General features: G+C 47.8%; 1 pseudogene across 1 annotated transcript; it reads right to left on the minus strand.

Annotated features, from left to right (window-relative positions):
* Positions 1–8,247: 8,247 nt before the first annotated feature.
* LOC146336158 (immunoglobulin lambda variable 2-11 pseudogene) lies at positions 8,248–10,363 on the minus strand (annotated as a pseudogene). The gene is made up of 3 exons (XR_014785796.1): positions 10,279–10,363; positions 9,811–10,122; positions 8,248–8,294 (listed from the first exon to the last, which is right to left on the minus strand). The product of XR_014785796.1 is annotated as an immunoglobulin lambda variable 2-11 pseudogene (transcript).
* Between the last annotated feature and the right edge of the window lie 7,376 nt (positions 10,364–17,739).

The following is a 17,739-nucleotide window of genomic DNA, read 5'->3' on the forward strand; positions in this document are numbered from 1 at the left end:
ACTGGGACCTGAAAGAGAAAAGTGTAGGGAATTGCCTATTAAACGAATTAACAGTAGATAACAGCAAAGCTAGAATACAAAAGACATCTGTCCTTGCTTCAAGTAAGAATGGCCCCTTCCATTAAATGAATTTCCCTCACCAATTGAGACCAGGATGGTGAAAAGAAGCAGAGCTCGGTCCATTGTGGGGGAACCGGATGGGCAGATCAGGTCTCTTACAGCAATTGGCTCTCCCATTGGCACCCTCCTTCCCTGTCTTAAATCCCTCGGGGTCAAGAGAGCAGCCCCTTCATGCAAATCTGCCTGTCTTTTAAGTATTTTCCCCAGGCATGGGAAGGCTATGAACTACCCAAAAGGAAAGCAGTGGCACCTTGCTGGTCACACAATCTCTGAATGGCTTTCAAAGTCTACCGTAGCTACAGATTTCCATGCCAAAAGATGCGGGGTGGTCGCTAATGCTAAAATCGGGTGAGGAGCAGTCTCTCTCCCTCGGAGCAGTGGCGCCGCTTGGATTGGACTTCAGGATGAGGTCCAGAGCCCCACACCACAGGGGGCACCCAACTGAACATGTGTGGAGTGCATTTTCCTAAGCAACCAAATATAGTCCGACATGCATCAAGGATTCAGGAGAAGTGCTCCGAGTCTTGAAGGTATCCCCCCAGATGTCAGCCCCTGCACCTCTCCTTGGACACATTAAGCAAAGCTTGAGAGGTAAGGAGGAGATTCAGCAATCAGCAATGAGTGTTGGCAGGTTCCAAAGGCAGAGATTCCTGCCCTCATTCCAAATCTGCCAGTAAAGAGGCTTCTCCCACCTGCTTTCACCCTGGTCCTGTAATTCATCACCTTCCCCTTACCTGCCACATGACATGCCCCTGTTCCTCCTCCACCATCACTTGATGGAGAGGAAAAGTACGTTATGTTTCAGAGTAGCAGCATCTGCAGTGGCGAGACCTACTGGTCAGTGATGTACTACAGCATGCGTATCTCAGAACTGGCAGAGGGATCCAAATCACACGCCAGCCTCCCCAAACCTGGTGCCTTCCAGATGTTTGGAACTAAAACTTCCAGCATTCCTCACAATCGAGCACACTGGCTGGGACTGATTTGAAGTCCAAAACATCTGGAGGGCACCATGTTGGAGAAAGCGAATATACACCCTCCCCCTCCTCAAGACCCAAAGAGGGCAGAAGCCTGGGGTGGGGGGGAAATATTTGAGGATGACACTGAAATATAAACCATCATATAGATGCACAGAGAGCAACTGTTTGATTGATTGATTGATTGATTGATTGATTGGACTGTACAGATGCAGGAACTCATTTAAAAGCAGGATCAGTTTTGGAAGATGGGCAGACTTCAACCTTGTGGAATCCACTTTTATTTTTACTTGAACCCTGAGTTTCACCAGCCACAGCCAGGGGCAAACACTGAACCCTGTTCAAGGTGCAAACTTTGAACCCTGGGGTTCACCAGCCACAGCCAGGTGCAAACTACTGGCACAGGCCGATGGGCATACACTAAGAATGAAGCAACAGCGTCCCTCTGAACAGATACTCATCCCAGAAATTTTTGATCGATACCAGAACAAAGCTTACATGTCCTTCCACACAGAAAATACACTCTTGGTTCACACACACACACACACCCCAAGCATGTTTTGTTCTCCCGAAGCAGTCTAATTTTGGTGGTGGGAAAAACCTTTTAAGTGCTGCTATTCCAAGACAAGGGTCAGAAACCTTTGGTGGTCTACTCCAAATCACCCAGAAATCCACCAGGACATTCTGATCTGCTTTCTGCCCACCCTGGTTCTAGAGTGATGGTGCGTCGCATGGCCTCTTTACAGGAAGCTGAGCAAACAACAAGTTAAGCTGCACATCCTGAAATGAGATCACTTCCTTTGCAGAGGGGGCTTGGGGAGGGGACATCAAGGCAAGAACTGCCCCACAATAATTCACTTAAGAGGGAGGTGCTGTGGTGCAGGCTTGCATAGAAATCACACACACCTTTGACCTGGAATCACTCTGCCATGATCAGGTCTTAATTTGGACCAGCACTTGGGTGGAGAACACATAAGAACATAAGAAGAGCCCTGTTGGATCAGATGGACTAGAAGGGTCCATCTAGTCCAGCATTCTGTTCACACAGTGGCCAACCAGCTACCTGCCTCAATGGGAAACCCACAAGCAGGATATGAGTGCAACAGCGCCCTCCCACCCATGTTCCCCAGCAACAGTGTATGGAGGCATACTGCCTCCGCTACTGATGGCATATAGCCATCAGGACTAGTAGCCATTGCCTTCTCCTCCAGGAATTTGTCCAATCCCCTTTTAAAGCCATCCAAATGGGTGGCCTTCACTACATCTCATGGAACTGAATTTGCTGTGCAAAGAAGTCCCTCCTTTAATTTATTATTCACCATATTGAATGTTAGAGCACAGCACTGAAACACTATTCATTCATTCATTCATTAATTCATTCATTCATTCATATAGTGCCCCATAGCCAAAGCCCTGTGGGCTGTTCACAACAAATCATAAAAATACAAGAACAGGTTTATACAACAATACAACATTATGATAAAAACATCGTCTATTTTTTTAGCATACAAAGTTTAAAAACAATCTGAACAGCTAGAAATAATATAAGTAAACAAGTTTTAATACACATATTAAAATCTATTAAAAATTAATAGTTCAAAGAGCAGACATACATGCCCCATCATATGTCATGAAATGCCTGGGAGAAGAGGGCAGTCCTAACCTGGTGTCTAAAAGATGACAGCGTCGGAGCAAGGCGGGCCTCAGTGGGGAGCTCATTCTATGGTTGCGGGGGGCACCACTGAGAAGGCCCTCTCCTTCCATGAATCAGTAAGCAAGATATAGGCACCACCTACCCCTTCCTTATCTCCAGTCTCTATCTGAGGAGAGATTGGAGATACGCAAGCAATTCCCTTACTACTGCTAGCAAGACAAACCCTGGGGATTTATTTGCTGGGGCGAGTACTAGCAAGGGAATCTCATCCTTATCTCAGACCTCTCCTCAGAGACTGGAGATAAGCCAGAGATGGCGAAGGGGGCAGAAAAGCTGTCCCTGCGGTTTCTCTTGCTTACACTGAAAGCCCTCATCTGTGAGGAGGTTTTGGTCTCACTTCCTCTTGTGGTTCTATCATCGTGCTGAGCTCAGTGTAATAGGCTGATAAACAGAAATAACGGCCTTCATCCTCTGACTGAACACTGGAGATGGTTAAGGCAGCTGAGTTGGAAGAGCTGTCCGTAGAACCAGAGAACCTCTCTGGGATTCCAACTGGTCTCTTGCTGAAGTCATATATCATCAGCTTGGGTGTAATGCTGGGTTTCTCTTGATACCAGGATGTGTGGTGACCCGTGACACTTCCGCTGCTTCTGGCGCAAGAGATCCGAATTGTTTGTCCAACAGATGCTGATACGGATGGCGGCTGTGTCAGTACAAAATTGGCAAAGGTCCCTGAAAGAAAGCACAGAATAGACAGAGGCTGTGGCCAGCGAGACTTTTATGTTTTACCCGGCTGAGAAAAATGGGAAGACAAAGGCAGAGCAGCACTATTGTCAGAGGAATCATCGCTTCTCGGGGATTTTAGTAAGAGAGAAAAAAGGAGGATGAAACTGGAAGGTTTATGTTTGGAACATAGAAAATGTTTGGTATTACCAGTGCAGTAAACGAGGAGGAGGAGGAGGAGGAGGAGAAGGGAGAAGCAAGGCTCCATCCATGGCAGGGAACAGAAGAAAAAAGAGTCATCTTCTTGACTCAGACGTTCCTCTAAGTAGAGGACTGCTGGTCTCCCTTTAACCCCCAGAGAAGGAGTGTGCAAATGCGTGCAAATGTGCTTCCTGTTCATTGGCTGCCGCATATGTATCCTTGTCTACGTCTGAGATGAAAGCAAGTGCTTCACCTTAAACGGCTTGATCTGAAACAGAAGGAAACAAAAGAGTACCAGCTCTGGTTGTTGCAAATGAGCTCTCAAGCAGACAGAAGGTGGCTTCAGAGGGCGGCATCCTTGGGCAGGTACTGAGGGCCCCAGGCCCTATCGGGGCCCACCTCCAACTTGCCCATTAGCATCCCAACCTAACCATCCAGCTTGAGCCCTAGCTGTACCAGACCGAGGAAAGGCAAGGGAGGTGTTCAAGATGCAGCTAGCACCCTGAGGTGTCCCATGTATAGCTAAAGCGGGAGCCCCATAGGAGCCAGGCTCAAATATGGAGTCAGCAACGGACACCTCCAAACTGAGCCTTAAATAGAGATGCAGTTCCATCTTAGTGGGTAGAATTATAGAAGCATAGACATGGAGGGTACCTCAATGGTCATCTCGTCCAACCCCCTGCTGAAGCAGGAAGTCCATTATTACTGGTGCTGTGCCGAAAATTTCTCCCAGGTTTTTTCCGACCATTCTCATTCAATTTGATAGAAAGGAAATGGCTTTCAAAAAGAAATTCAAAGGAGGAGGAATTTCGGAGAGATTCTCAGGGGTTGGGTTTGGGGTTCCTGTGCTTACCTTACTTGTGAGGTGGCTGAGGAGTGTGCGTGAGTGTCCTGTCTGTCATCATCTGTCCTGTCTGGGTGACCAGCCAGATGGGCAATTAATAAATTTAATAATAAATAATAAATCGTGCAGTCATCTCTGTGGCAGCCCATAGCCTCTTTGGCTTCCCACACTTCAGTTAAAGCCGTCATGAGGAAGACATCGTGAGGCCATTCCTCCCATGGGGCTTTTTCAGTTCAGGAAGTGCAGGTAGCCTGGGAGGCCGCAGAGCCATGGAAAGACGTGGAATAGAGAGAGAAAACACGCACGGCCCCCTCGGCCACCTTGCGGTGAGTATATGGAAGCTCAAAAACACTGCCAGAAGAAATTCAAAATTCTGCCTCAAAAGAAGTGGAAGCCTCAACACAGTGGATGCTGCTGCGACCTACAGAAGCAGTGCAGTAAACCAGGAACCCTCAGGAAAAGAGACAGAAGCTGTGCTACAACCCCTGCTTATAGTGAGCCCTGTCTGTGAGAAACCGATGGAGAACTTCTCCTCCCTTAGGAGAAATGCAGTGAGATTGTCCCCCCAAGCTCTCTGCCCACAAACAGGCTGGAAAATTTTGAGAGGCCATTTGTGCACAGCTCTAGTTACTATAGCAACCCGGATAGGTGGTCTTCCTGATAGGTTATTCTGCCTTCAGTGAGAGAAGTAGGGATGTACGAAGCTCACTTACCTTTTCGCAGAATCTTTCGCGGTGGGGGGGGAGGCGCACCGTCCCTCCCCCTGGAATCCTCGATGGGAGGGGGAGGTGATCTGGTCCTCCCCCCCCCGGAATCCTCGATGGCCGGCGGTTCCGGTGGCGGTGGCAGCGGTTCCACCGGCAGCACAGTGGTGGTGGCTGGTCTCCTGGCCGGCCGCGGCCGGGCTGCTGCCACCACCATTGCCATCCTGGCTTGCAGCCATGATAGGGTACGTAAGAATTTATGTAGCCTATCACAGCTGGGTAAAAAAAAAAAGCGCAGCGTACACAAATGGCAGTGGCTCCGGCGGCTGCCATTTGCGTTCCCTATTTTTCGCCGATTTATCTTACGTAAATATTTACATAAGATAAAACGGCAAAAAAAGGGGAACGCAAATAGCGCCCACTACGCTATTTGCGTTCCCCTTTTTTTCGCCGTTTTATCTTACGTAAATATTTACTTAAGATAAATTGGCGAAAAATAGGGAACGCAAATGGTGGCCGCCGTAGCTGCTGCCATTTGCGTACACTGCATGTTGTTGTGGGGTTTTTTACCCAGCCGTGATAGACTACGTAAATTCTTATGTACCCTATCACGGCTGCAAGCCAGGATGGCAATGGCAGCAGCAGCAACCCGGCTGCGGCCGGCCAGTAGACCAGCCGCCACCACCGCCAGAGCTGCCGCCGCCACCACCAAATCCGCTCCAGGTAAGTACCATCCCGGGGGGATTCTGTGGGGGGGCGGGGGAGCAGGAGGCTGGAATCCGTGGCGGAATTCTCCACCATCCCTAGAGAGAAGGCTCTTCAGTTAAAGGTGCCTTCCCTGCTTTAACAGCCACTGATGCCACTGGAGACATCATAGTTCCTCAGGGCTTCTTGGCTGGAATCCTCAGGGTCAGAGGAAGGAAACATGACCCTGCTGGAGAGAGGCTTGCACAATGGGTTCACTGGTGCTTCCAGGGGAAGAGGACTTCTGGGGCTGGATCAGCGGGGAATCTCCTCTCCTACTCCATCACGTCCTCTGAATCCATGGCCTCATCTCCCCCCGCCCACAGCCAAAACTGGGAATGCAGATCCGCAACATACATGGCAAGTGAAGGCAAGTGAATACTGAAGCATAGAATACTGAGAAAGAGCAAATGGAAAAATGTGGATGGTGACAGTTAGAGAAGCTGAGGGGCGGAGCTGCGAAAAAGGAGCTGGAGAGAGACCTGAAAGAGAAGAGGGGAAGGGGGAAGCAAAGCAAGCAGGTAAATGAGATGTCAGAAGAGAGAAGGTTGAAAGAATTTTCAGAGAACTGCTGTTCAACTAGCAAGAGTTCACTGAGACTCTGCCATGTAATCCACAGTGATCTAGGGGTGGCCATTAGTGTTTTTGTGGTGTTCTTTTATTCCAAGTTGTTCTGTTGAATAAGCAACACAATCCTAAATTGTCTACATGATGGTAAGCCCCAATGAGTTCAAAGGGTCACCCTCCAAGTTCAGAGGGTATAGGATTTCAGCCTAAGAGGTTGTGCTAGCTGTTTTTTTCCTAATGCGTATATAAAGGATTATTGTTCATATTCATTCGACATTCACAGTGTGCCTCTCCTCACTCAGTTCCTGCAATGAGTGTGTGGGGGGTTCTCGCCTCCCCCATCTGAACGAATGGCTCATTCATTTACTAATTATTTACAGTTAAATACCCTGAGGGGTAATGTTGTCTGGGAAGATGCCGTGGCAAAGAGGCCAAAATGGGTTATTTCGTTTTTGAGAAAAACTAAACAAAATATTCTTTTAACAAAACAAAAGGAGATGTCAATGTATCTAAAGCACTCACATCTTTACTGTTTGGGTACAAGCTCATCAACAATTGTAGTCACTTCCTGAAGCTTGTGAATATTCATTTCAGATCTGAGCTCAATCCTGGCAGCCTTCACTCAAGGTCTCTTTTGCTGTGAGAAGAAGGTTGACTAGATGTAGCTCAATTCCTGTTCAGGGCTTTGTCTCGCTTCCCCATCTGAAAGCATGGCTGCGTCACCCTCTCCCAGTCCAAGTAGCACAGTAATAATCACTTTCATCTTCTCCCTGGGCCCCCGTGATGGTCAGGGACATGGTGCTCCCACTCCGCACCCAGAGAAATGGGCTGGGACTTCCGACGGTCTGGTGCTGGTGTGGTAAATGAACGTCCGTAGAACATTCCGCTGATCCTGCTGGAGCCATAGAGGATAATTCCCATCGCCAATATTTCCACTACTGAATTGGCAAGAGAGGGTGACTGTCCCACCTAGAGACACGACTTCTGAGAGCTTCAAGGACTGGAGCTGCTGGATGCTGGGACCTGGAAGACAATAAGGCAGGGGAAAGTTCTTTAAAACCATTCACCACGGTGGAGTGACACCAAACATTTGTAAGCCTTGAAGTCAAGCATGGAAGACTTTATCCATTTCTTCACCAATTCACTTTCCCTCACCAATGGAGACAACGATCGTGAAGAAATGAAGGGCCCAAGCCATCGTGGGCAGACCAGAGTATCCTCCTAAAGGAATAAGATCTCTGACTGGCATTCTCCAAGTCTCTCTTAAACCAGCTGGGGCCAGGACAGCTGTCCTGTCATGCAAATGCCTTCCTCTTTAACTCCAGTCCCCAGAGACAGGAGGGCTTCTGAGCCAGCAAAAGTATCATTGCTGCACCCTGATGGCCAGAACATCACATCTCTGAGCTCAGGGACTAAAGGGCCAGCAAGGTCATTATCACTCCCAAAAGGACTTGGTTCCAGGTTTTAGGGGGCCTGGGCATAATGCTGTCTCCATGGGCCCTATACTGATGCTGTGTGGAGGCAGCAGCCATGCTCAAAAAAACACATGGATTCTAGTTCTAGCTGCCATTTTAATCCCCACAGTGCCCAGACATAGCATCACTCTGGGCCATGGTGAGATATTAACATGCTCAAACCATTTCTTATATAGTCAATCGGCTGCAGTTTCCAGGTGAGTGTCCTCATGGCAGCAAACCCAGATGTATTGCAGTGTTACTTGCGGAAAGAGCTCACATTCTGAAGTAACCGAACCACCATTTCTAGAATAAACAGCAAAAGAGGGAATGTGTTCAAATGAGGGCTGAGTTTATTTCTGTTCTGTGTCACTTTCACACATGTTCATTCCCAAGTCCATTCTCTCCCATTTCAAATCAAACAGCAAATCAAAACACCAGCCAAAGTTCAGGCGGCTTGGCCCACTCGTTTTGGGGCAAGGCACAGGGAAAATGTGAGGTTCTCAGAAGCTCAAACCTCAGAAGCTCAAACCATAAAGGGATGATCTAGTTAGGTGCTGAAGCAGTGAGGAGGCCACTGTCCCTAAAGTCTGCTGTAGGTTTCTTTGAAGTGCAAATAGTACTACTTTCTTATTCCCAGTCAAGAACCTCAGGGTGTCTTTGGCTGAATTGCCTGGGAGGCTGCTCAATTATCAGGCGGCTCACGCACCCCAATGGATTGTCTTGTGCGCACACACACACACCCCAGGGTGCATGCACCCCTCCTTGGAGACCACTGCTCTACCTTCTAGTCCTCTCCTCTCCAGGAACACCACCTCTCTCACAATGAGCAAATGGAGGCTGACTCACAGCAAAGCTCACTCCCTCCTCCTCCTTCGCCGCCTCCTCTGCCCTTCCCCTCTCCATCCTCTTCTTCTGCTCCTCACAGTGCCCAGATCTCTCTCAAATTGATACATCTGGTGCCTCTGCCTCCTCTCCTCTCCTGTTCTTCCCTCCTTCCTCCTCCCCCTCAGCGTGATCTTTCAGAAGCTGATACATTCTGGAGACTGCTGCTCTGAGTTGCTCAGAAGGCATAAGAAGAGCTCTGAATATATGAGGCAGAACGAGGCGCCTCGTAGGTGACCCGCTTCAGTTTGTGGTGCCTCGGTGCTGTTCTGATCTGCTTTGTGGCAAGATGAGGCACCTCTGAAACAGCGCACTGAATCACCTCGTTATTCAGGCTTCAGACTGAAGCGGTACATTAACGTAGTCAAAATAACGTGGAGGAAAGTTTTGGCACAGCACTAACTGAAATTTAAAATATAAAGAAGTGTTCATGGAAAGTGATCTGGGGGGTTTTGGTAACTGGTCTTGCCTAATACACATCCTGTAATTAAACAAATTAATTGCATTTTAATTGATTTTGTTTATTTCTGTACCAGAAAAATGGGGTTGACAATGACAGACAAACAGATTGAAAGGACAAGGAGAAAAAGAATGATCGGACTGACTTCAGGAATTGCAAGAAACCAAGAAAGTCACACTTGAGTTCAATTCAGAACCAATTGCAGCTCTTCTGCTATACGTATGTTTCACACTGAAAATGAAAACTTCAGTTTTGGATTGCAAATGTCACATCTGAAACTTGAAAAAATGGGGGAGAGTGGGTTTTTTTGGTGAAAATTCATTTAATTTCTAATGCCAGCCCTGTCACCATTTGCTCAGAGCCTCACTCGCAAGATGAACAACAGAAGCTTCTATAGGCAGTTCAGCTTCTGTTGATAAACTAAGAGAGCACCAAAATGTGAGGAGGTTTTTTCCTCACTTCCCCATCTGAACGAACCACTGTGCTTCTGGCTACCAGTCCACACACAACAGTAATAAGCAGCTTCATCTTCCTCCTGGGCCCCCGTGATGGTCAAGGACATCACATTCCCTGACCTGGAGCCAGAGAAACGGGCTGGGACATCAGACGGTCTGGTGCTGGTAGTGTACATCACCAGCCGGGGTTTACTCCCCGGTTTCTGCTGTGCCCACCAAGGGTAATTGTTATCACCAATGTTTCCACTATTGTATCTGCAAGACAGGGTGACCGTCCCACCTGGAGCCACGAATTCTGGGTCCTTAAGGGTCTGGAGCTGCTGGACACTGGGACCTGAAAGAGAACAGGGCAACGGGGCAATTGCTTATTAAATTTATTTACACCGGAGCAACTCCAAACCTTTGCAGCACTCCAGATTTCAGAGTTCAAAAGACCTCTGCTTTTGCTTCAAGTAAGGCTTATGCCTATCAATTAATTAATTCCCCTCACCAACGGAGACCAGGATGGTGGAGAGAAGCAGAGCCCAGGCCATTGTGGGGAAACCTGATGGCCCAATCTTCCTAAAGCAGAGGGATGTCCCGCTGGCATCCTCCCACTGTCTCTTAAATCCCCAGAGGTCATGAGCGCAGCCCCTTCATGCAAATCTGTTACTCCCAAACTACTCTCTCCAAGTGCTAGTGGAGCAACCACAGGAAAAGGAGCTGCACTCGGCTGGTCACACCCTGTCTCTGAAGGGTGAAGGATGTCTGTAGAACATTTCTGGTCCCAAAGGAGGGTGTTAGTGATGCGTCAACGGAGTGAGGCCTACCTGGGTTCTATCATCCAAACTTGTTTTCAATCTCAGAGTATAGTGTAGGGAAACATGAAGCCATGATTCAGACAGCTGAGCTTCTGAACATGAAGAGTGCATTTCCCTCAGCAACCTATCAGGCCCAATATTCTTCAAGGATTCGGGATCAGGGCTTCCACGCCAGACACCATCCCTCCCAGGCTTTTGCAATTTTTGCTCTCTTTTGGGACATTAAGCACTACCCGGGAGGTTAGAAGAACACCCATTACTCTGTGGCTAGCACTGTCAAGTTGCAAGTCAGAAATTCTTGTTTTAATTCAAAATCTCAAACTGAAGTGGGAAGAGAGGCTTCCCCTCCTGCTTTTGCTCTAGTCCTTTAATTCACCCCCTTCCCCCTACCTGCTGCATGGCATGTCTCCCAAGTCCTTCCCTAGTCTTTCTGTTATCCCTTGATCACCACCTGAGGGACAGGAAAGTGAAGTTATGCTTCAGAGTAGCAACGCCTAACAGCTCCTTTCTCTTAAGTGAGAGAAGAAGATGGCAAATGTGAAGGGGCAACATCGACATCTACTGGCCACTGATGCATTGCAACATCATGCATGTTTCAAAATTGGCAGAAGGAATCCATACCATACAAACCCTACTCCTACTCCTTGAGCAGAAGTGTAGTGCTCTGATGAAAATTTATCCCACATTTTTTCCCGATCATTCTCGTTTGATACAAAAGGAATCGCTCTTGAGAAGAAATTCGAAGGAGAGGGAAGGGTTGGGCAAATTCAAATGGGTCGGGGTTCTTGTGCTTCCCTTATTTCGGATGCGGCCCAAGATTGGACACAAGCGTTCTATCTTTCAGTGTACAATTATATGTGTCACAGCCTGTAGCCTCCTCGGCTTCCCACACTTCAATTAAAACCGTGAGGAAGACTTCGTCAAACCATTCCTCCCACAGGGCTTTTTTCAGGTGAGGAAGTGCAGGCAGCCAGGGAGGCTGCAGAGTCATGGGGTCATATGTCATAAGAAGAAAACACACACAGAGCACCCCCGGCTCCTTCACACTGATTACTTTAGCTCAAAAATGCCACAAAAATGAACTGTCAAACACCCTGAAAATGAGGCAGAACAACGGAAGCTCCTTTCATGGGGGGAAGAAAACGTTCAGGAAATTGGAGGTCATCCTTTGGCACTGCAGTGGTTCCCCCTCTTCCCTGGAGCTAGACAGAATGCTGCTGCCCCCACGCCTGCATTGTGGCAGATGCAAAATGGGTGCTTGACTGACAGCACAGTTGATGCTGTTGCCACTTATAAAGGCAGCGCAACACCCTCCAAGAAACCCTTGGGACCCAAGGGAGATGCTGTGTGCCAGTGGTGAGCCCTAGCTGTGAGAGAGAAACTGTCGAGAAGTTCTTCTCGGCCTGGAGAAATCGGGTGAAATTGTCCCCCCATTTGATTTGCCCGCAATCACGGTGGAGAGTCTCAACAGGCCATTTGCACGCAGCTCTAGTTTTAATCTCATGCTACGGACCTGCCAGGTCAACACTCAGCTAAGGGCAGTTGCCCAAAAGAAAAAAAGAAATGTACTGCCAGACTGCCTCACACCCAAGTAACACACCTCCCACCCACATGCATACACACAGCGCCTGGCATTCTGATACAGCAGATAGAGAAACCCACACTAAGGATGCAATCCTACTCATGTTTACACAGGGGAAAAAAAGTGCTACAGCTCCCAGAACTCCCCAGCCAGCCATGCTGACTGGGGGATGCTGGGAATTGTAGGACTTTTTTTTTCTGTCTGAACATGCATAGGATTGCGCTCTAATGCTCTCATGCTGAAACGGCTGTGTTCCATTTTGCATGTTCTTATCCGTTTAACTTTCATGTGGTTGTGAGTATAATATAAGTGCCATTTATATTGTCATGGTTTGGGGGTTAGTCTTAAGTATCTCTTAAGGATACACACACAACTCAGTGTATCTTCTTGTGAAAATAGATTATGCCAGTGGGTGAAACTGCTTGGGCAAGTTTAGCCTGGCAGATTCCCTACTGAGACGGAGATTAGCTGTGTGGTGCTTGTCCTCAGAGATAGCCATAGGTAGCCTGTCCTGGAAGGGGGCTTAACATTCTCTCCACATGCACACCACTGCCACTAAGGAATGTGTTAATTCAAACTCCCTGAGAACAAGATTAGCCAGTTGTTCCTAGCAGTCACTCTGTGCTGGGACTGTCAGGGATAATGGGCTCAAGTTACAGGGACCCAGATTCCAGCTGAACATCAGGAAAATTTTCCTGACAGTTAGAGCAATATGACAATGGCACCCATGACCTAGGGAGGTGGTGGGCTTTCTCACATGGAGGCATTCAAGACGAGGCTGGACAGCCATCTGTCAGGGATACTTTGACTTGGATTCCTGCATTGAGCAGGGGGTTGGACTCGATGGTCTTGTAGGCCCCTTCCAACCCTACTATTCTATGATTCTATGGAGGGACTCACCCAAGTCCTCCTCATACACCCCTGCTGGCTGGCCACCCCTGCTCACTACGCACAGCAAGCCACTGGGCAGTCCATTGGCATCTAGCGAGTGGCATGCAGCCACCCAATCCCTCAGTGAGCCGCCATTTTGAGTAAAAAAGGTGGCTCGATCTTTTACACAAATGGTGGCCATACAGCGGCTGCTTACTCAAGACTGCAGGCATAAATGGTCCATTACAGGCATAAATGGCAGTTCAGTGGTCCACGGACTGGAGTCCAGGAAGCTGAGTGGGGGGGGGAGTCCACTGGACTCCATCCCCCTTTTGGACCCTGGCAACATCCCTACTGTCAGTTTCACTTTCTCCTACATTCAAAGTTTTGTTTATGTCTCAAGTTCTTTCTCCCCCAGATAGGAAGAACTTTGCAAACGGTGGTTATTTCTGATCAAAATGAACTGAAACACAATTCCCACCCCTCTGCTGCAGCCAAATTCAAGAGGTACAGCTATTCCTGGCAAGGACCATGATGCTTTTCTCAGCGGGGGGGGCACCTTTGAAAATCCCTCCCTAGACATATTCATCTAACCTCGTGACTCATGGGATCTGAAGAAAAAATGCTGAGGACACATTATTCGGTGCTTAAGGGAGCAATCCTGTGGTCCCTGGGAAAGCATCCCAAGGACCATAGGATTGCTCAAAAAGCCCCTTCAAGGTTGGAGGCAGTGCTCTGGCCTCAGAAGAGGAAGTCAGCAATCTGTCCATGCCGGCTGCAAGGGGGCAGAACTGCACCAACTGCCTCTCCGAGGTTGAAGAAGTAACCTCTGAGGAGGAGGAAAGGGGGCATTCCAGTGAATGGGAGCAGGAAGAGGCAAGAGAGGCCAGGAGATGAGTTATCCAGAGCCTCCTCCAGTCCCCTTCTCTCCCTTTCCAAAGCACCCTCATTAGACAGCCTGAAAAACCCATCTAGTGAAAATCACGAAACACAGAGGATGAGGAGCTGAAGGCAAGGATGTCCAGGAGGCGTGATGCTCACCACACTTTAGTCAGCTTGACCTCCTGCACTTTGCTTACTTTTCTGCAAACTGGCCCAATTCGATCCTCATCCAGTGAGGCCAGCCTGTGGATTTCGGGCTTTTATTATTATTTGTGTAAACGGGTTTGCACAAATTATGACTGCATTTTGTGCAAATTATGGGAGTTGCTGCTATAATTTTCACAGGCCTTTGGCATGTAAGCGGGTCTGTTGGGCCAGGTTGCTGTTTCTGTTCCCATCTTGTTGTGTTTTTAATTGTTCTTTTCATGCATTTCTTTTATTATGGTTTGTATCAAGTTCTATTTTCAAAATGTTTTAGTTCCTGTAGTTGCGAGCCGCCTTGAGTGTAATGTTCTTGGTAGAAAGGCAGGGTGCAAAAAGAATCAAATGAGGCATAAATAAAGAATCCCGGTGCTGTGTCTCTATATGGCTTTGTTCTGGGCTTTTTTCTTTGCACAAAAAATGGAGTGGCTGCTAACTGTATCTAACCTGCTGTTGATGCAAAGAAAGAGCAAAGAAATGAGAGGAGGTTTTTGCCTCACTTCCCCATCTGAACGAACCACTGAGCTTCTGGCTACCAGTCCATACGCTACAATAATAAGCAGCTTCGTCTTCCAGCTGGGCCCCTGTAATGGTCAGGGACATCACATTCCCTGACCTGGAGCCAGAGAAACGGGCCGGGACATCAGATGGCCTGGTGCTGGTGGTATACATCACTGTCTGGGGTTTACTCCCCAGTTTCTGCTGGGCCCACCACAGGTAATTGTTATCACCAATGTTTCCACTATTGTATCTGCAAGACAGGGTGACTGTCCCACCCGGAGCCACAAATTCTGGGTCCTTCAGCGTTTGTAGCTGCTGGACACTGGGACCTGAAAGAGGACAGGGAAGGGAATCGCTTATTAAACTAATTTATAATGGAGCACTGCAAGACCTTTGCAAAGCTCAGGATTTTAAACGAATTCAGACTTTGCTTCAAGCACAATTCATGGCTTCCTCCAAATGAGTTTCCCTCACCAGTGGAGACCAGGAGTCCGAAGAGAAGCAGAGTCCGAGCCATTGTGGGGGAGACTGATGGGTTAGTGTTCGTCACGCAGAGAGATGTCCCATTGGCTTCCTCCCAGTCTCTCTTAAATCCCCCGGGGTCAAGGGAGCAGGCCCTGCATGCAAATATGTTGCTCTTTAAGTACTTTCCCTAGGCACTGGGAGACTATCAACCAACTGCAACGAAAAGCATCTGCACCTGTTGGTAACACCATGCCTCTGAATGGTCTGCAAGATTTGAATTAGCCAAAAAATAATAATAAAAATAATAATCCCAGGACTGTGAAGTTGTGGGGGGTGAAAGCAAACTTGAATTGAATTAGGGCATTTCTGAGTTGAGCCCTTGATGTTAAAAAACTGAGCTTTTGAACATGCACAGAGTGCATTTCCATAGCTATTTCACAACAACATCAGCCCAACACTCATCCAGAATTTGGGATAAGGGTGCCCGGGGCAGAAATCATCCCTTCCAGTGTTTAGCCTTTCCATCTCTCCTTTGACATATTCAGCACCGCCTGTGAGATAACAAGGACACCCATCACTCTAGAGTCAGTAGTTGCAATCCAAAAATCCCTCCTTTACTTTCCAACCTGCTGCTGAAGAGAGAGATGAGAGTGCCGTGGCTTGTTCCACATACATTTCCTCTGGTACTGTCATTCACCACCTTCCTTATCCCACCCCACCTGCTGCATGGCACATCGGGGGTCTTACCCAAGACCTGGGCCCACTATAAAAGAACTACAATAAACCTTTTTCTATAGGCACCTGTGATTTCTCCATTTTCTCTTCTCCGTTGTTCTTTCCTGCACACATGCCTCCACTCCTCTTTTTATCCACCACTCTATTTGAGGGCAGAGAAGCTGGGGACACAATTTCACTGAACTTCTACATGGGGAAGAGAAATTGTCAACAGGTTGGTAAGGCGGCTGTAATGCAACCAAAACTGTTCCCCATGACCTGAGTTCGATCCCAGCAGAAGCTGGGTCTCGGGTAGCCAGCTCAGGTCGACTCAGCCCTCCATCCTTCCGAGGTCGGTAAAATGAGTACCCAGCTTGCTGGGGGAAAGGTAGTTAGGACTGGGGAAGGCAATGGCAAACCACCCCGCTATACAGTCTGCCAGGAAAACACCAAGGGAAAAGCAGCATCCCTCTAGGGTCAGTAATGACTCGGTGCTTGCACAAGAGGAACCTTCCCTTTTTCTCACAGGTAGGGTTCTTTTTCTAAGAGCTTTTTTGGGTGGGGTGCCACTGCAAGTGACAACAGAATCAACTGTGTTGGCAGCCCCACCTCCATTTTGCATCTCCCACAATGCAGCGGGGTGGGGAGCGCAGTGTTGTGTCAAGCTCCATGGAACGGGTGAAGCTAGTGCTGTGCCAAAATCTATCCTACAATTTCTTGAAAGTTTTCTTCCCCCATGAAAGAAGCTTCCATTTTCTGCCTCATTTTTGGCAGTGTTTTTGAGCTTACCTAATCACTGTGTAGCAGCTGAGGGTGCCATACTTGTGTTTTCTTTCTATTACACCTCCCTCCGTGGCTCAGCAGCCTCCCTGGCTGTCTGTGTAACACTTTTCTTCAAGGTCTCTAAAGGGACTCACAGCAAAGGCTTTGTACTGTACAGGGCCAATTAACATATATTTTACGATCTTAATTAAAATGATAATAACGCACATGTAATAGTTTTACATGCATAACCATACACTTATTACCAAAGCAATAAAACAGAGCACGGCCCTCCCAAAGTTCTGGGGGTGTTTTCAGCTTGAGTCCACAACAAAATATAAATAGAATTTCTCTCTGAAGAAATTCAGAGAGAATGTTTTCTACTGGCCAAATAAAGAAACAGTCTCTAGTTCACTCCAGCTCTGCAGCAATCTTCTCAAAATTTGACCAGGATCCAGCAACACTGGAACGTTGTTAAACAGCCCTTTAAAAGAACACAAACAAGGAACTCATAGTGTTTGGAAAAAAAATCTTAATTCTTTTTTTAAAAATTCAAAAGGAAACCTCTCTACTAAGCTATCTTAAGGGTTTGGGGTCTTACAGAGAGGAGAAAACAAGCTGCTTCTACACTGAAATTTGGTGACTGTCTAAAATGGTGGCCAATCCCAATCTTGCTCCTTTACTGAGTACTTGAAGGGATATTTCCTCAGAATTCTTAAAGAAAAATATACTAGTGGGTTACATCTGCACTTCCTGAACTGAAAATTCCCTATGGGAGGAATTATCTCATGCTGTCTTCTCCTGGGCTTTAACTGAAGTTTAGGAACACACTCTTCAGCCAGAGTCTGTCAAGGGCTCCTTGGAGGGCTCTCTCAGTCTAATCCAGTAGCCAAGTCCAGACGCAGACAAAGGGATTCTTTTCAAAGCTTTATTCTTCTTTTACAACTTACAACTCTACCGGTAGCAACTAGATCTGAGCAGCAGAGTACCTATGCCCTAGCATAGCTGGTCCCCGTTTGAAAGGGAATTACTGGCAGACCCCTGAACTTAAGGACTAGGGAGAGTCCCTCCCCTTTTCCCTTGGATCCTCTGGGCACAGCCGTTGTTTGCGCGCCAACCTGGCACTTCGCCTCCTTTCCGCACCCTCCATCTGGCGCCGCTCTCTGCGTCTGCG

This window comes from Heloderma suspectum, chromosome 13 (assembly GCF_057233095.1).
Source record: "Heloderma suspectum isolate Gila_16-S chromosome 13, 16-S_ref, whole genome shotgun sequence".
Taxonomy (NCBI): domain Eukaryota; kingdom Metazoa; phylum Chordata; class Lepidosauria; order Squamata; family Helodermatidae; genus Heloderma; species Heloderma suspectum.